Source organism: Halichoerus grypus, chromosome 5 (genome assembly GCF_964656455.1).
Source record: "Halichoerus grypus chromosome 5, mHalGry1.hap1.1, whole genome shotgun sequence".
Classification (NCBI taxonomy): domain Eukaryota; kingdom Metazoa; phylum Chordata; class Mammalia; order Carnivora; family Phocidae; genus Halichoerus; species Halichoerus grypus.
This window is the reverse complement of record NC_135716.1, coordinates 10,437,682-10,457,869: the sequence shown is the minus strand read 5'-3', so window position 1 is coordinate 10,457,869 and position 20,188 is coordinate 10,437,682. Positions and strand designations below refer to the sequence as shown.

The window sequence follows — 20,188 nt, the reverse complement described above, 5'->3', positions numbered from 1 at the left end:
GTTTCTCTAATAACTTCCATGTTTTTTTCAAACCCAGCTAGTATCTTTAAAATCATCATTTTGAACTCTAGTTCCAACATCATACTAATGTCCATATTGATTAGGTCCCTGGCAGTCAGTACTGCCTCTTGTTTTTTTTTTGTTGAGGTGATTTTTTCTGTCTTGTCATTTTGTCCAGAGGAGGATAGATGAATGAGAGAACAAAATGCTAACAGGGTAACAATGTCCCCAGAAAATATACACTAAACAAATCAGAAAAGACCTGAAACCGGGGGAAAAGAAAGGGAAAGAAAGAAAAAAGAAAAAAAAGAAGAGGAAAAAAGAAAAAGAAAACGATAAAAACAAACAAAAACAAAACAAAACAAAAAAACAGAATATGATCAAATATGATCAGGCTGGTGCATAGATCAGTGCCACACTCTAGATTCTGGGTGTATTTTGGTCTGTTAGAAGAAAGTGCCTCCCAAAGTTTTAAAGAAAGAAAAACTTATATATGTACAAAAATAAGGGTTAATATGATGAAGGGATGGAATATGACTGTAAAGATGAAAATTTTAAAAGATTTTATAAAAGGAATTGATAAGAAGTTGGTTGAAAAAAGAAAGAAGAGGATTTAAAAAAAAAAAGGAGAGAATGTGATCAGGCAAGAGACTAGAATAAAGCCATACACTAGAGATTTAGGGTATATTTTGATCTGTTAGAAGAAACTATATCTCAGAATTTTAAAGGGAGAACAACTTATATATATATACCAAACATAAGGGTAACTACTATGAAGGGATAGAATATGACTCTAAAAATGAAAAATAAAAAAATATTTTTTAAGAAAGGGATTGATAAGATCTTGTTTAAAAAAGGGAAAAAGAAAAATTCAAAAAAAAAAGAAAGAAAAAGAAAGTTAAAAAAATTAACTTTGAAAGACTAAAGAATCATAGTAAAAAAGCCATGGATTCTATGTGCTTATTCCCCTAGCGCTGGAGTCTGCCGTTCTCTTTAATTGGTAAACTTGGTCTTGGCTGGCTGTTCTCGCTGATCTTCTGGGGGAGGGGCCTGTTGCCGTGGTTCCCAAATGTCTCTGCCGAGGCGGAATTGCCCCGCCCTTGCCGGATCAGGGCTAAGTCATCTGCTCGGGTTTGCTCTCGGGAGCTTTTGTTCCCTGCAAGCTTTCCGTATAGCTTTGGAGGCCGAGAGTGAAAACAGCGGCCTCCCAATCTCCGCCCGGAGGAGCCGAGAACTCGGGGTCCCGCTCCTCAGTGCGCCCCCAGAGAAAGGCAGTCAATCACTCCCGTCTCCCCGGTCTCCGGCCACACTCGGTGCTCACCTGGCCTGTGACCCAGCGTTTCTATCTCCGGCACCCGACCCCGGGTGGAGTCTCCAAACCCAGCAGATCCCTGTGGTGCGCTCCCGCCCCTCTCCTCCCGGGGGAAGAAGGTGAGTCTCCCCGGATCTGCCGCTTGTTGGGTCCCTGCTGGAGGAGCAGTGGCCCGACTGTGCCGCGGATCACGGTTTATGGCAACCCCGAGCTGAGAGCCTGTGCCTGGGCTCCGATCCCTGGGAGCTCTGCCGCACTCAGGCACCCCCGGTCTTCCTGTGACCCCGAGGGTCCTGAGACCACACTGTCCCGCGAGGGTTCCACCCCCCGCTTAGCCACCAGAGTGACGTCCCTCAGCGGAGCCGACGTCTAAAAGTTCCGATTTTGTGCTCCGCGGCTCTATCACTTGCCAGAAGCGGCCGACGGAGGCCCTTCCCCCACCATCTATCCTCCCAAATATCGCCTCGGATTCACGTCCTACCTTCCAGAAAGTGGTCGCTTTTCTGTTCAGAGAGTTGCTGCTATTCTTTTCTTCGATCTCCTGTTGAGTTCGTAGGTGTTCAGAATGGTTTGATCCCTATCCAGCTGAATTCCTGGGACCAGACGAAATTTAGGTCTCCTACACCCCCACCATCTTGCTCCGCCCCCCGGTAGGTATGTTTTTTGTTCATTATAATTGGATGCTGATGATCTTGAGGTCTTCCGGAGGGTTGGCTTCATGCCTGAACTGGATTAAATCTGTTGAAAAGTGGGTCCTGGGGGCTTGCTTGGAGGTTGTGGCTTCTGACATCCAGGCTTAGTTTCCAGCGGCAAGGAGCACCTGCAGACAGGACTAGAAAGCGGGTTACTGTGGCTTGTGAGCGAGTCCTTGGTGACAGCATTTGTCCATGGTACCACCATTCACCCAGTTGCTGTCACTGCATCATTCTGGGATTCTACCCAAGCATCCACCCACAACCAGTCACTAAGCCCCATTGATTCTATTCGCTGCCTAGTTCTCAGAGTAATCCCTTGCTTTCTATTGCCATTTCTTCTGTCCTAGCCCAGGACAGCTGTGTGTCTTATCTGGACGACTGCAACAGCTTCCTAATTCCCCTGTATCCTCTATATGCAACAAATGGATGTCGACATGTTTTTAGTCCTTTTGAAAAAGGAGAAATATTTCAAACATGTAGAGAAATCAGAAAATCATAGAAAATAGATACAACTACATTCAGACTCAACATGTGAATTTTGTCATTTGTTTCAGATAACTTTTAAAAAAAGTAAATGTAATTTTTATTGAAGTTCCAATTTGTATGTCTCACGGTTTTGGTTTCCTTGCTTCCTCTCATAAAGGTATACATTGCCCTAAAGATGGTGGGCAGTCCCCCGAGCTATTTCCAATATAGAAGGTCTACGTGTTGTGGGGCCTAAAGGCTATGCAATTTCGGTGGGTAAATATTTTGTCTTAATTTAAAATTATGAATTCAAAACATAAACAAAAAATATTTTTATGTTTTTATTTAAATTCCAGTTAGTCAACATACAGTAGTAATATTAGTTTCAGATGTACAGCGTAGTGATTCAACACTTCCATATCACACTAGGTGCTCATTACAACAAATGCCCTCTTTAATCCCTATCCCCCATTTCTCCCATTCCCTCACCCACCTCCCCTCTGGTAACCATTAGTTCTCTAGAGTTGAGAATCTGTTCCTTGGTTTGCCTCTGTCTCTCTTTTTTCCCCTTCTCTCATTTGTTTTGTTTCTTAGATATAAACAAGAGTTTATATTTATTTGGAAAGTAAAACTTATAGCAATTGAAAAAAAATAGCTGACAAATGTTACATAAATGACAAAATACAGAAAAATAACATAATATTGTGTTAACTAAAGGCTTGAGTCATCTCTATAATACTTGTTCCCTAGAGTTTTGGCTGCATATTCTTTGACTGACACTTCAAATTGGAATGCTTTTGTAATACCATTTTGTATAGAGAGAACAGAAAGATAATCCAATCATTTCTCCAACACAGTTAAAACTTGCTTCTTTATTATTGATACTTTAGAATAATTTGTTCAAGCTTTACTTCATTTTGGTAGTGCCTTGTAAACTTGGGGGATTTTTGTCCAATTTGGTGACAATTTAATTAAACTTCCTTCATATATGAGCTGTAATATTTCAGAGTAAATTAAGTTTTCTTGTGCAGTGACTAATCTTAAACACCTTTTGGGTGGACAACCTTGATTAATCACCTCTCATGTCTTCCAGTGCTAGATACTTTAGGAGACTTTCATATTCACATATGGCCATGCAAGTATATGTCCCAATGTCTGGTGGGTTAGCACACAGGATGATAAGAGTGCTTCTAGAAGCCATTCCTACATGGGGTTATGTATACAGAGAAGTGACTGAGCCACAAAAACATATTTCTCTAAACCCAGACTAAATTATTTCTAATTCAACTTTCCCTTAGCAGATCCTGAAAGTTCTCAAGTCTATTCCAAAGTCATTGGCACCAGAGAGAGTTGAATAAAGGGAAAATGGAGTGGAAAGAGGTACTGGTCTTAACCAATTGGGTTAAAATATCAGATTTTTGCAAAATTTACGAAAGCATATGACAGTGAGAACAGCATGCCAGGCTTCCTCCCAGGACTTTGGAAGGAGCCCATAAGGGAGACGCTTGAAGGTGAAGTTTCTATTAACTTCCTAGCAAATCCTCCTCTGATGACTGCATACACAATGCTGTGTCTGCAGACCCTGCTTGTCTAACATGGTACCTTGTGCTAATTGGTTAAAAAAAAGTGCTCCACTAAGTGGACACACCTCCACAAGTGAATGGCTTTATGAGAAACAGCATCTTCGTGTAAATAACATGGTGCTGATTTCCTCCTGGCAGATGAAGCTCTGATAAGGTGCAAGGCTTGGCAAGCAGGGTGGGGGCCAGATTTTGTCCCCGCTGGTTGTGTTAGCCTGTTGCCTGATGTTGCACAATCCTGGGCTCTGTATGCACCCGCTCAGAAGAAAAATGTAGTACACTCTCGTGCGAATTAAATTTGTATTTAAATGGAATCACGCGGACATATCTTTCTGCAATTATCTCTCTTATACAATAGGTTTTTGAGAAATACTCATGATAATTTGAATAGATAGATGGATAGATATAATCCAATCATTTTGTCTGCTATAACTGCATTCCATTGTTTGAAGATTTCGAATTATATTTAATCGATTCCCATACAACTTAACATTAAAACTATGTCCCCCATCCCCTCTCCCCCACCATTTTTTTATTACAAATAAAGCAGCAATAGGCATTTTGGACATGTTTCTTTTTTGTTCATGAGAGTTTCCAACCTATTTAATTGGAAGTGGGATTTCTTGGTGTGTAATTCGGTGCATATTGGCAAATTATTCTCCAACATTTTTGAAACTATATACATCTCTTCCAATAGCATATGACTTCCTAACTCCCTACATTTAAAAAATAATTATTTTTGGTAGATTTAAATTTTTGCCAATTTGAAGAGGAGTGAAACTGTATCTAATTTTATTGTAAACTATGTTTTCTGTGAATACAAGAAAGGTTGAGGAAGTTTTAAAATACCTATCACATTTCTAGCTTCCTCTGTTGTGAACTGAATACTTATATGCTTTTTCCATTTTTCTATATGGTTGTTTTACTTTAACAAAAACTAAATTGGCAGCTTTTTTAACATTTTCTGACCTCTAATATTTTTTGTGTATGTGGGTGACAATTTTTCCACTCTGTTGATTATCTTTTGACTTTGTTTATAGTGAATTTTCCACACAGAACATTTTCATTTTAATGTAGTTATGTTTATTAGTCTTTTTATTATGGTTTTCACTTTTAGTATTTTTCTTAAGTATTCATTTCTTATCCCAGATGAGTAAAAGTTATTCTATTTTATCTTAGTTATCTGAAATAGGTTATTCGATTTTATCTAGATATTGAAACATTTTAATGGCAACTTTTAATCCATCTAGTATTTTTTTTTCCTGTGCAGTATAAGATAGGAATCATTTATGTTTGTGCTTACCTAAAAGTAACCAATTTTCTCCCAATGCCATTTATTGAATTGCTCATCTTTTGCTTCTGACCTGCAATGCCAACCCTATCACCTGCCAAGCTTCCTTGTGTGAGCAGGTTGTTTCTGAGTTCTTTATCTGCCTCATTTATCAACTTGCTCAGTCTTATAACATCCTGCAATCTTCTAATTTCAACTTCTTTAAAATGCCTTGACATCTGATTAAATGATCCTCCTTTCCCTTTTATTCCTTTACCTGCAAAATTTCTTGGCTATTCTTGGCTCTGAACTTTTACACATATATTTTAGAACCAGCTATGTAAGTTACACACACACACACACACACACACACACACACAGCATCCACATATATCAAATATATTGTGATTTTGTTTGAAATTTCATTATGTTTATTGATTACCTTGGGGGGTATGACATCTTTATGTCAGTTTATTCATCCTATCTATAAACTCTACTAATATCTCTATTAATGTAGGTCCTAGGACCAAAGTAGTATCAGAAGCTTTTAGGGACAGATGGATTAAATTAATCTAGGAGCAGAGTCATTAATCTGTAAGTGGAAACATTCTGGAGGAGGATGACATTTAAGTGTTATCTGGGCACTGACTCAGCTTTCTTTGCCTGGGGATTAGAATGTGGCTGGAGAGGGTTTAATGTTTGTAAACATGGAACACAAGTGCAGAGATTGTTGGTATAGGCTATAATTCTAACACACGCTTATGGTTTAAGGCAAAGAGTGTAAAGAAGCAAAGGGATACCAAGTTTTCCTTCTTTCTCAATTCCAACCATACTTTCTCCATATGGAGAGAGCCACTTGCATTGTGGGTCCTGTAGGTAAGCAAGAGCCAAGGGGAGAGCTGAATTCATCTAACTCTGTGGAGCCAACTCAATTCTACTATGTTCTAAATCCTAGCTAAAAACAACTAGAACTTGTGTCAGAAATAATGTCATCCCCTGCTACCACTGCATTGATGGTCTGCAGTCACTGAAAGGAGTCATTTAAAAAAAAATATCTTTCTTAGAACTTAGTGAGCTCACTGCCTTTAAGGACTCAGTGTATGGATGTCGTCAAGCATTATGTATTTAATATTGTCGCTGCCTTGTTTTGTTTTGTTTTTTCATTTTTTTCAGCCTGAAACCCTTTTAGATGTATTTGGATCTCCTCAATATGTACTTTATAATGTCTTTTTATATGTTTTTTTTATAGTTTTCCTTTCTTTACATGTCTGATCTGTGACGTTCTGCATGGTGACTGAGGTTGCTACTTGAGGAACTGTGAAAAATCTGAGATTTTACACTATTTACAACCAAGTTAGCTTGTCACCATTTTGAATGTACACTGATAGGAAAACAGAAGACCTCTGGGTCAGAGACAAAAACAGCTTATTAGTCACAGCAAAGCAATAGCCAAAGTAACATCATAGCTTTGGATTGATAAGCCCAGCACTTCCATAGGGTGACAGAGAGAACCAAGTAATACCAGGACAGGCAGCAGGAATGTTTTATAGGAGAAAATCCTGAGTTTAGGAAACCCCAATCTTATATAGAAGCTTCTGGTAAACCTGCCTATCCTGTCATCTAGAGAGAGACATGATTTTTCTCACCCTTGCATGAAAACAAATGTTTCTGGGGAGGGAAGAAAATGTCTCTAGCTTTATTACCCTGGAATATCTCCAGGGAGAGACACCTCAGAACCTCTCCAGAAGGAGTTACTGTCTTTATCTTTACTTATCCATAATGTAAATGCATTTCTCCAGGGGAGTTCCTATCTCTATCTTTCCAGAGCTGCCTGCTTGTATAAACATTTCTGAAAAGATAGTCCTGGAACACATGAACTGTTTAATGCCAGGATGTGTGGAAATGTGACAAATTCATGGAGAAATTATTTCCCAACACCACATAAATCCTCTCTTGAGATGTTCTAATCTATTTTTAAACTCATGCCCTAAATATTTAATTTGTCTGTATAATTTTCGTTTCAAAAATTTCATGTTTCTTTTAAAATCTTTTTATGTCTTCTATTCTTGAATTAAATTATTTTTTTAGTTTTCTGTAAATTTTTTTCAAATTGTTCTTGCTTTGCTAATTTTTCTGTTGATTGGGTTGGGTCTTTAGTCTTACTCTTAGTGGTTTTATTTCCTCTTGTGTGTGCTGTTTTGGTTTTGTTTGTTTTGATGTGAGAATCATGTGCTTTGACTAATAAAGGTACCTCAATGTGCTCATGTTTGTACCTGACAGATCGCTAGGGTTTCTCTAATTCTAGATCAATTATTCCACTAGATGTTTTGGTTCTGGATTTATACACCAAAAGAGTAGAGTAAACTTGGACCACCAATTTGGACCCACAATTTCAGCTAAAGTTTCTACTTTCTACTGGTTTTTTAGTGCCAAGCATGCAGCAACTAAAATGTATCGAACACTTATTATGTGCCAGGTACTCTGTTAAGTCTTTGACATATATTACCTTACTTTATCCTTGCTATAACCCTGAGCTATATATTATTATTAATCCCATTTTGTGGATGGGAGGGTGAGGCTTGCAAAGATCAAATTATTTTCCTATAATCCAAGCTATTAGGTAGCAGAACTAAGATTCAAATCCAAGCAGTGTAGCCTCAGACCACCTACTCCTAACCTCTATATTAACTATCCCTTGAAGAAGACAAAAGAAATATGTGCTAAGTGAATGAATGAATGATCTAGCAATAATTCATAAGTAGATGCTGCCAGTAACCCATCTCCCCACAACCTCCCAAACCCATCTCCCAAGGTCAGTGTCAGGGTATCCACAACCTCATCAACTCAACTGTAACAACTGTGGTGATCTAAAACCTGAAGAACACTCAGACCTACTGCTGTCTTCCCAAAAAAGCCTTAAAGGCATTTCATGGTCTTTCCACTGGCATGGAAAATGCTATTAAAAGATTGTGCTGCAAAGCTCTACAGAGGCCAGTGTGCTCACAATCTTAACAGCTGCCATCCCGTCACCATCTGCAGCCTTTATTTGTCTGGGTGATATGTGGCACTTCTGAAGAGATCTGGGCTTTCGGGCAATGACAGGCCATGAGTGAGGGGAAACATGAGAGACCCTAGTTTGAGGGCCATTATCGAGTGGGTGACAGAGTGACTAGCCATAAAAGGCAGTCAAGTGTCCCAGCTCTGCAAATGCTATGCAGAAGCATTCATAGCTGTGAAATTAAATTCAGTCCTTTGTGGATTTATGGTGACCGTCTTCTAAATTTGGAATTAGCCAGGCTGTAGGATTCCAAGTCTCCCATTTACAGTGCAGGAGGTGGGGATGGCTGATAGGGGATAGGTTTTTTCCAGAGTCACAGGGGACCAGATAAGTGAATGTTCTGGCTGTAGATGTTATCAGGATAAATAAAAGCATCTCTGATAGTCCAACACCTATGAACAAATAAGTCTCTGTAAATACATTTTATTAGATTTAAAAATACTATAAAAGTAATACATGCTTATTGTAACATATCAACCAACTCAGATCTACTTACCAGAGGTGATGATGTTAATTATTTTGATTTGTGTCCTTCCATATTTTTCTTTCTGCTCTTAAAACATTGAACATGGGTTATGGAAAATACCAAGATCCTCAAAGGCAGAAAATTTTGCCTGTTCTGTTCACTGGTGTATCTCTAGTCCCTAGAACAGAGCCTAGTATATATAATAGGTATTCAATAAATAAATATATGCTGAATATGTCATATTTCACTGATTTTTACTTTTAAAGAACATTTGAACGACACTGAAAGTGATACATTGTGGTATCTCACAATTTGAAAAGGTAGCACATTTTGTTTTTTCTTAGTGGTGTAAGTTAATAATGTATCAAGGAATCATGCATTGGGTTCACTGAAATACTGTCTACACATAGACAGAGGGTTTTATTAATTTTTTCTTTTTTTAAAATAGAGTCATTCTTTATCTATTACTCTGGGACTTGATTTATTTAGCTATGTTTATGGACATCCTTCCATATAAAAGTGTCTAGATCTAACTCATTCCTTTTAATGCAGATATACTATTTTATAGGGTAGATATTAGTCAACCCATCCATTCTTCTAATTACTAACATTCACGTTCTTTCTAGTTTGGGTTTTCATTCTGAACAATATTGTAGTAACTATCTGTGTCCTTATATCTCTACAAATTGTATTTTTTATGTCTACAAGAAAGATTGTCCAATGTTACTGGTGACTTATAGGGGATTATCATTATTACCTTTAAAAGATACTGCCAGGTTACTTTCCAAGTAGTTTCTGGTAATTCATACTTTCACTAGTAACATGGAGTGTGTTAATAGTCTTACATTTTTACCAGCATTGTCTGTTATTATCTTCTGTTTATTTGTTTAAGGTTTCAATTTTTTAGAGCAGTTTTAGGTTTACAAAAAAATTTTGAGGACGGTAGTAAGATTTCCCATTGGCCATTGTAATAGGTATGTGGTTGTATCGTTTTGTTTTAATTTGCATTTTCTTGACGACATGTGATGTGGGGCATCTTTTCACAATCTTACTTGCCATTGGTATATCTTCTCTGCTGAGTTGTTTGTTAAGGTCTTTGGCAAAATTTTAAATCAGGCTGTTTTCTTATTGTTAGGTTGTAAGAGTTCTCCGTATATTTTGGATAGTAGTCCTTTATCAGATATGTCTTTTGCAAACTTTTTCTCCTAGTCTGTGGATTATCTTCTAATTCTCTTGATATTGTCATTTGCAGGGCAAAAGTTTTAATTTTAATGAAGTTCAGCTCATGAATTATTTAATTCATGTATCATGCCTCTGGTGTTGTACTTAAAAAGACATCACCATACCGAAGTCATCTAGGTTTTCTCTTATAGTCTAGATTTACATTTTTACTAAGTCTGTGTTCCTTTTTTTTTTAAATTTTATTATGTTATGTTAGTCACCATACAATACATCATTAGTTTTTGATGTAGTGATCCACGATCCATTGTTTTCGTATAACACCCAGTGCTCCATGCAGTACGTGCCCTCCTTAATACCCATCGCTGGGCTAACCAATCCCCCCACCCCCCTCCCCTCTAAAACCCTGTTTGTTTCTCAGAGTCCATAGTCTCTCATGGTTCATCTCTCCCTCCAATTCCCCCCCCATTTTTCCCTTCCTTCTCCTAATGTCCTCCATGCTATTCCTTATGTTCCAAAATAAATGAAACCATATGATAATTGCCTTTCTCTGCTTGACTTATTTCACTTAGCATAATCTCCTCCAGTCCCCTCCATGTTGATTTAAAAGTTGGGTATTCATCTTTTCTGATGGCTGAGTAATATTCCATTGTATATATGGACCACATCTTCTTTATCCATTCATCTGTTGAAGGGCATCTCGGCTCTTTCCACAGTTTGGCTATTGCAGACATTGCTGCTATGAACATTGGGGTGCGTATGGCCCTTCTTTTCACTACATCTGTGTCTTTGGGGTAAATACCCAGGAGTGCAATTGCTGGGTCATAGGGTAGCTCTATTTTTAACTTTTTGAGGAACTCCACACTGTTTTCCAAAGTGGCTATACCAACTTGCATTCCCACCAACAGTGTAAGAGGGTTCCCCTTTCTCCACAACCTCTCCAACATTTGTTGTTTCTTTCCCTGTCCGTTTTTGCCATTCTAACTGGTGTAAGGTGGTATCTCAGTGTGGTTTTGATTTGGATTTCCCTGATGGCTAATGATGATGAACATTTTTTCATGTGTCTGTTAGCCATTTGTATGTCTTCTTCAGAGAAGTGTCTTTTCATATCTTCTGCCCACTTTTTGACTTGATTATTTGTTTTTTGGGTGTTGAGTTTGAGAAGTTCTTTATAGATCTTGGATACCAGCCCTTTGTCTGTAGTGTCATTTGCAAATATCTTCTCCTATTCTGTGGGTTGCCTCTTTGTTTTGTTGACTGTTTCCTTTGCTGTGCAGAAGCTTTTTATCTTGAAGAAGTCCCATAAGTTCATTCTTGCTTTTGTTTCACTAGCTTTTGGAGATGTATCTTGAAAGAAGTTGCTGTGGCCGATGTCAAAGAGGTTACTGCCTATGTTCTCCTCTAGGATTTTGATGGATTCCTGTCTCACATTGAGGTCTTTCATCCACTTTGAGTTTATCTTTGTGAATGGTGTTAGAGAATGGTCGAGTTTCATTCTTCTGCATGTGGCTGTCCAATTTTCCCAGCACCATTTATTGAAGAGACTGTCTTTTTTCCATTGCATGTTTTTTCCTGCTTTGTCAAAGATTATTTGACCATAGAGTTGAGGGTCCATATCTGGGCTCTCTATTCTGTTCCATTGGTCTGTATGTCTGTTTTCGTGCCAGTACCATGCTGTCTTGGTGATCACAGCTTTGTAATATAGCTTGAAATCGGGCAACGTGATGCCCCCAGCTTTGTTTTTCTTTTTCAACATTTCCTTGGTGATTCGGGGTCTTTTCTGATTCCATACAAATTTTAGGATTGTTTGTTCCAGCACTTTGAAAAATGTCATTGGAATTTTGATCGGGATGGCATTGAAGGTATAGATTGCTCTGGGTAGCATAGACATTTTAACAATGTTTATTCTTCGATCCATGAGCATGGAATATTTTTCCACCTTTTTGTGTCTTCTTCAATTTCTTTCATGAGTGTTCTGTAGTTCCTAGAGTATAGATCCTTTACCTCTTTGGTTAGTTTTATTCTGAGGTATCTTATGGTTTTTGGTGCTATTGTAAATGGAATCGTTTCTCTAATTTCTCTTTCTATAGTTGCATTGTTAGTGTATAAGAAAGCAACTGATTTCTGTGCATTGATTTTGAATCCTGCCACATTACTGAATTGCTGGATGAATTCTAATAATTTGGGGGTGGAGTCTTTTGGGTTTTCCACATAAAGTATCATGTCATCTGCGAAAAGAGAGAGTTTGACTTCTTCTTTGCCAATTTGAATACCTTTTATTTCTTTTTGTTGTCTGAGTGCTGTTGCTAGGACTTCTAGTACTATGTTGAACAACAGTGGTGAGAGTGGGCACCCTTGACGTGTTCCTGATCTTAAGGGAAAGGCTCTCAGCTTTTCCCCATTGAGGATGATATTCGCTGTGGGGTTTTCATAGATGGATTTTATGAACTTGAGGAATGTTCCCTCTATCCCTATACTCTGAAGAGTTTTAATCAGGAAAGGATGTTGTATTTTGCCGAATGCTTTTTCTGCATCAATTGAGAAGACCATATGGTTCTTCTCCCTCCTCTTATTAATGTGTTCTATCACATTGATTGATTTGTGAATGTTGCACCACCCTTGCATCCCGGGGATAAATCCCACTTGGTCGTGGTGGATGATCCTTTTAATGTATTGTTGGATCCTATTAGCTAGGATTTTGTTGAGGATTTTGGAATCCATATTCATCAGGGATATCGGTCTGAAATTCTCCTTTTTGATGGGGTCTTTGCCTGGTTTGGGGATTAAGGTAAATCTGGCTTCATAGAATGAGTTTGGAAGCTTTCCTTCTGTTTCTATTTTTTGAAACAGCTTCAGTAGAATAGGTATTATTTCTTCTTTGAATGTTTGGTAGAATTCCCCAGGGAATCCATCAGGCCCTGGACTCTTGTTTTTGGGGAGGTTTTTGATCACTGCTTCAATCTCCTTACTGGTTATTGGCCTATTCAGGTTGTCAATTTCTTCCGGTTTCAGTCTTGGCAGCTTATAGGTTTCCAGGAAGGCCTCCATTTCATCCAGATTGCTCAGTTTATTGGCATATAGTTGTTGATAATAATTTCTAATAACTGTTTCTATTTCCTTGGTGTTAGTCATGATCTCTCCCCTTTCATTCATAATTTTATTAATTTGGGTCCTTTCTCTTTTCTTTTGGATAAGTCTGGCCAGTAGTTTATCAATCTTATTAATTCTTTCAAAAAACCAACTTCTAGTTTCATTGATCTGATCTACTGTGTTTCTGGTTTCTAATTCATTGATTTCTGCTCTAATTTTAATTATTTCTCTTCTAATGCATGGCTTAGGCATCATTTGTTGCTTTTTCTCTACTTCTTTAAGGTGTAGAGTTAGTTGGTGAATTCGGAATTTTTCTATTTTTCTGAGTGAGGCTTGGATGGCTATGTATTTCCCCCTTAGGACCGCCTTTGCAGTATCCCATAGGTTTTGGACCGATGCGTTTTCGTTCTCATTGATTTCCATGAATTGTTTAAGTTCTTCTTTGATTTCTTGGTTGACCCAAACATTCTTGAGCAGAGTGGTCTTTAGCTTCCAAGTGTTTGAATTTCTGCGAAATTTTTTCTTGTGATTGAGTTCCAGTTTTAGAGCATTGTGGTCTGAGAATATGCAGGGAATAATCTCAATCTTTTGGTATCAGTTGAGACCTGATTTGTGACCCAGTATATGGTCCATTCTGGAGAAAGTTCCATGTGCTCTCGAGAAGAATGAGTATTCTGTTGTTTTAGGGTGGAATGTTCTGTAAATATCTCTGAGGTCCATCCGGTCCAATGTATCATTCAAAGCTCTTGTTTCCTTGTTGATTTTCTGCTTAGATGATCTGTCCATTGCTGAGAGTGGAGTATTGAGGTCTCCTACAATTAACGTATTGTTATCAATATGACTCTTTATTTTGGTTAACAGTTGGCTTATATAGATGGCTGCTCCCATGTTGGGGGCATAGATATTTACAATTGTTAGATCTTCTTGTTGGATAGACCCTTTAAGAATGATATAGTGTCCTTCTGTGTCTCTTATTACAGACTTTAGTTTAAAATCTAATTTGTCTGATATAAGAATTGCTACCCCAGCTTTTTTTTGAGATCCGCTGGCATGGAAGATGGATCTCCATCCCTTCACTTTCAGTCTGGATGTATCTTTAGGTTCAAAATGAGTCTCTTGTAGACAGCATATGGATGGGTCCTGTCTTTTTATCCAATCTGCAACCCTGTGCTGTTTTATGGGAGCATTTAGGCCATTCACGTTGAGAGTGATTATTGAAAGACATGAATTAATTGTCATCATGTTGCCTGTGAAGACGTTGTTTTTATAGATTGTCCCTGTAAATTACTGTTGTATATCACTCTTGGGGTCTTTCTCCTTTTATAGAACCCCCCTTAATATTTCTTGCAGGGCCGGCTTAGTGGTCACATATTCTTTCAGCTTCTGCCGGTCGTGGAAGCTCTGTATCTCTCCATCCATTCTAAATGAAAGCCTTGCCGGATAAAGTATTCTTGGCTGCATGTTCTTCTCATTTAGTACCCTAAATATGTCTTGCCAGGCCTTTCTGGCTTGCCAGGTCTCTGTGGATAGGTCTGACGTTATTCTGATGTTCCTCCCTCTGTATGTAAGGAATCTCTTCCCCCTAACTGCCCTTAAGATGGTTTCCTTGGTTCTAAGATTTGCAAGTTTTACTATTACATGCCGGGGTGTTGGCCTGTTTTCCTTGATCTTAGGAGGGGTCCTCTCTGCCTCTAGGACTCGAATGTCTGTTTCATTCCCCAGATTAGGGAAGTTCTCAGCTACGATTTGCTCAAATACATCTTCTAGTCCTCTCTCTCTCTCTCCTCCCTCTGGGATTCCAATTATTCTGACATTGGAACGTTTCATGGTGTCACTTATTTCTCTGATTCTATTTTCATGGATTCTGAGTTGTTTTTCCCTGGCCTCCTCTTTTCCCTTTTTATCTATTATATTGTCTTCCAGGTCGCTTATTCTCTCTTCTGTCTCAGTTCCCCTAGCTGTTAGATTATCTAGATTGGATTGGATCTCACTGATAGCATTTTTAAGTTCTGCCAATTCACCTTTTATTTCTGCCCTTAGAGACTCTATGTTGCCATTAATTGATTTCTCCATTCTAGCCATTGTCTTCACAATTGCTAGCCTGAATTCCATCTCCGACATCTTGGTTATATCTGCATCCATTTGTAAATCTGCAGCATAAATCATAATCTCTGAGTCTTTTCTGTTTTGGGGGCTCCTCCTCCTAGTCATTCTGTTGATGGGTGTTTGAGGGAATGTATAGAGTCCAAATTATTGACCAGAACCCAAGCAAGATGCACCTGTTTTCTTGGGACCTTAGGGTTGCTGGCCTCTTGTTTTCCCAGCCTGTCTCCTGGGGGAGGGGCCTGCCGCGCTGTTACTCAGGCAACCCTGTTTGGGCGGTGTTGCCCTGCAACACCCAATGTTACCTGTTATATCAATTAAGAATAAGAAAAAACAATTTTTATTTTACTTAAAATCTTTCACTTATTCTTTCTTTGATGCTCTTCCTTTCTTCATGTAGATCTGAGTTCTGACCTATATTATTTTTCTTCTCCATAAAGAATTTTGAATATTTCTTGTAAAGCAGATCTATTGGCAAAAAATTTCCTCAATTTCTGTTTGTCTGAGAAAGTGTTTTTTTCTCCTTTACTTTGGGAGGATAGTTTTGCAGGGCACAGAATTCTAGGTTAGTGGATTTTTTTCTCTCAACATGTTAAATATTTCATTCCACTCTCTTCTGTTTGCATGGTTTCTGAAAGAAGCTGAATATAATTCTTATCTTTGTTCCTTTATAAATAAAGGGTTTTTTTTTTTTTTAAAGATTTTATTTATTTATCTGAGAGAGAGAATGGGAGACAGAGAGCATGAGAGGGGAAGGGTCAGAGGGAGAAGCAGACCCCCTGCTGAGCAGGGAGCCCGATGTGGGACTCGATCCCGGGACTCCAGAATCATGACCTGAGCCGAAGGCAGTTGCTTAACCAACTGAGCCACCCAGGCGCCCTATAAATAAAGGGTTTTTTTTTGTTTTTTTTTTTTGATCTGGCATCTTTCAGAATTTTTTCTTTATCTTTGATTTCTTGTAATTTGAAAATAATATGTCTAAGTGTAGGCTTTTTTTTTTTTTTTTTGACATTTATTCTGCTTGGTGTTCTCTGAATTTCCTAAATTAGTGGTTTGGTTTCCAGCAATAGCTTACAGAAATTCTCACTCATGATTTTTTCATCTTTTTCTGATCTTCCCATTACATGCATGCTACACTGTTTGTAGTTGTCCCACAGTCTTTGGATATTCCATTCTATTTTTCTCAGACTTTGTTCTCTTTGCTTTTCAGTTTTTAAGTTGGATCTTGATATATCTTCTAGCTCAGAAATTCTTTCCGCAGCTATGTCCAATCTACTAATGAGCCCACCAAAGGCATTCTTAGTTTCTATTAGTCTTTTTGATCTTTAGCATTTCATTTTTTTCTTTCTCAGGATTTCTATTTCTCTGTTTACATTGCCCATCTGTCCTTGCATGATGTCTACTTTATCCATTAGAGGCCTTAGTATATTAATCATCATTGTTTTAAATTCTAGTCTGAGAATTCCAACATTTTTGCCATGTCTGGTACTGATGCTTGTTCTGCTTCAAATTATTATTATTATATTATTATTGCCTTTTGGTGTGTCTTGTCATTCTTTATTTATTGTTAAGATGGAGTGGCAGCTTCTAAGTTCTGCACATGTGGAACCAGAAAACTTATTATTTTAAAAGAAATGGTTTTAAAAGGACAGTTCACATATATCAAAATGACTATAATACTTTGGGGTTTCTTTCTAACTCTAACAAACCTTGCTTTTAATTTTTCAGAAAATAGTTTTGTCTCAACTATTAAATATAATGTCAATAAAAAATAATTCTTCATATTATAGAAATAGAAAACAACTTATCTCTAATTTCTGGATATTGAACATAGGCTAGTGAAAATAATCTTGAAGTCAGTGAGAGGTCTTGCATTAAAATTTGTTTTCCGTTATAAGAAATCATCTGATGCTGGTCAATTTATTTAAATTTTCTGTGTTTTAGTTTCTTAATTTTAAGATTCAATATAGCCATTCATTCAACTTACAGTTGTGAGTTCCTATTACAGCCAGTCCTTGAGATAGATACTGATAATACTAGGACTATTAGAGAGATTCACCTTGTAAATTGAGCTGGATTCATGGAGGTTGTTTTTCAAGATAGAGTGAAGGGTCACACAGTCTGAAGAGATGGTGTCACATGTCATTATAGAAGTGGTTGTCTCTACGATGAAATTTCGTGTCTGGCCCTCCAGTGCTCTTACATTTTGGATTTTTTTCCTCTTTCATTTCCATTTATTTTTACACTCTATAAAATATAAGTACTTTGAAGGTAAGCCAATGCCTTATTTATCTTAGTATTCTCTGCATCTGTTATAGGACCTGACTGTAATAAGGACTAATACATATTGGCTGAATGAGTGAATTCAGAGTCTGAATAGAAGCTAATTCTAGACTATGTAAAATATATTCCTCCTTTTGGAAGGAGTAAGTGATATATAAATTCTGTAAAATAATTCTGTAATACATTATTTATTAAGACATGATTATTTTGCCCTCCATCTGTCCCTTCTTCCTCTTTTATTATCTTTCTCTGTACAAATTTAAGTAGAGAGATCTCAGATGAGATAGTCATAGATAATGCAAGATACATCTTTTTCAGGAGATAGTGATTGATATGAGTAACTGCATCAGCCTTTTGCCACAGCATCCTTTCTGCCCTTTTGCACTATGATTTCTTGACTTTGCACTCTGCATGATCCGAACAGCAGGGCAAGGCAAGTTAGGAGGGACATCCCTCTGAGAAGTGCATTTATCTGAGGGAGAAAGATGATAAAAAAGATGCCCTCTGCACATACGTGCTACGCAGCCCTAAGGGGACTGCTGTTTTGTGCAGGTTGGACTGTGGTAGACATGATAATGCTTTTTAATAATGTCTAAAAGCAATGTTCTAAGGAGAGAAATGTCCTTCTGTAGGGCAAGTACACGAAAATTGATTAAATCAAGGGAGAAAATATCATGATAAAGCCTTGGGAAGGGGTGTGAGACAAGAAATTTACAACAACATATGCCTAATGTTTCATGTTTTTATGTATACCTGGCATTTGTTCAACCCTTCACAATTGAGAGGACTTTCACACATCATTCATTCATTTATTTATTCACTAAACACATTTTACCAAATAGCATCTGGAGTTCAGGAAGAAGAAAGAAGGACTGAATCACAAGGGTCCTGACATTTAAAGAACAGTCACCCACCTTGTGAAACATAGCCCAATAAAGTCCTGGCTCTGACTGGTGGCTCTACCTCTCTTGGGAAAGAATCAATAGAATGAGTGAAGGGACAGAGACATGGGCAGAAATGTTCCTTCACCAATGAGCTGAGGCAAAGTATGCAATCCTTGCCCTTGCTGCTTTTAAGGAACTGATGGGAAAGCCAGGCAACAAAAGAGAGCATTTCAGAACTCATGATAAATACCACCAAACAGAGGCAAAAGGATACTTCAGGAGCCTGAACAGACAAATTTGCCCTGGAGTGGAACCCAGCTTGGCACTGGAATAGAGTCCACCCCAGAAGGGAACTCCCCTGAACAGTAACAGAATTCCCTGAGTCCACCCTGGAAGGTGGGAGACTGAGCAGCCAAAGAGACAAGTGCCCTGGTGGAGATCAGGACTCAGACTCACTTCTTTTTGTTTTAAGTCTTAGACTTTTTGTTTTATAATAACCTACAGTGATTGTTTCTCCTTTATTGAATAATCATTTCCCCCCAAATCCTTCAAAATAATATTAAATGTTTGATTTGTACCAGAAACTGTTCTAAGCATTTTACATATGCAACATATTCAATTCTCCCAAGTACTCTATAGGACAGATATTATTAATGTCCTGATTTTACAAATAAGGAAACTGAGGCATGGGGACTTAAGCACAGATTTAGTAACAGCAAAGCTGGGTTTTGAATCCAGTTTCCCTCCAGGATCTGAAATCAGTATGTGGTGCTACTCTAGTTTACCACTAATGGAACCTCACTTATTCTAAAAGATGAATTGCTAGGGACACCTGAGTGGCTCAGTTGGTTAAGCATCTGCTTTTGGTTCAGGTCATGATCCCAGGGACCTGGGATCGAGCCCCACATCAGGCTCCCTGCTCAACAGGAAGTCTGCTTCTCCTGCTTCTCGCTCTGCCTGCTTGTGGTCCCCCCCCCCCCCGTCAGATAAGATCTTTAAAAAAATAAAAATAAAGAAAAGATGAATTACCAATAAAAGCAAACTGAATTCAGAGGGAAGGACTAAGTTTCAACAAGAATGGTAGCTAAGAAAAAATAGGCAGAAGCATCAACCAAAATAAACAACTTCTATAAAAGAGTAAATCAATAATAGCACTATTAATGATTACTTTTGTGGCAGAAAGTGAAAAGAAGTGAAAATACAGACAATATAATATGTAGGAGAGGAGAGGAATACTAAGAGGTTAAATGTTTTGAGTTCTTATAATTTTGAAGAGACAGGTAGAAAAATTTATATTAGAATCTCTTTAGTGTGAACTTTAACTTCTTAAACATTACCTAAAAGAAGGCATAGAGTCCATAATCTTGAACAAATGGAAGGATAATAAATGAAAAAAAAATCTGGCCACTCAAAAGAAGGCAGGAAGATAGAAAAAAGCTTAGAAAAAGCAAGACATATAGAAAACACAAAATAAGATGGTAAAGTAAGTCAAAATAAATCTACAATTACCTATATAGGTTGTAAGAATGAAAAAAATCTTACCAATAAAGGGAAAGAAGATGAACTACTTGACTACATACTATCTATAAGAATAGTAGGACTGAAAGGCTGAACTTAAAAGGGTAGAGAAATATATGTTAGGCAAAGCCTAAGCAATAAAAAAATTGATGCAGCTATATTAAAATCAATCAAATAGATTTTAAGGAAAGACTCATTATTAGACATAAAACCTTACTATATGATGACTATAAGTTACACTTCATATAAAAAGATATAACACTTCCTAAAATTAATAGAATTCAA

The 20,188-nt window shown here is 37.8% G+C and overlaps 1 long non-coding RNA gene across 2 annotated transcripts in view; it reads left to right on the top strand.

Moving 5' to 3' along the window:
• Positions 1 to 1,766: 1,766 nt before the first annotated feature.
• Positions 1,767 to 20,188, top strand: part of LOC118548251 (uncharacterized) — a 67,418-nt gene continuing 48,996 nt past the window's right edge. For both annotated transcript variants that reach the window (XR_013447468.1, XR_013447467.1), the window contains exons 1-2: positions 1,767 to 1,962; positions 2,651 to 2,744. This is a non-coding gene — a long non-coding RNA (uncharacterized LOC118548251). The remainder of the gene's footprint in view (positions 1,963 to 2,650; positions 2,745 to 20,188) is intronic.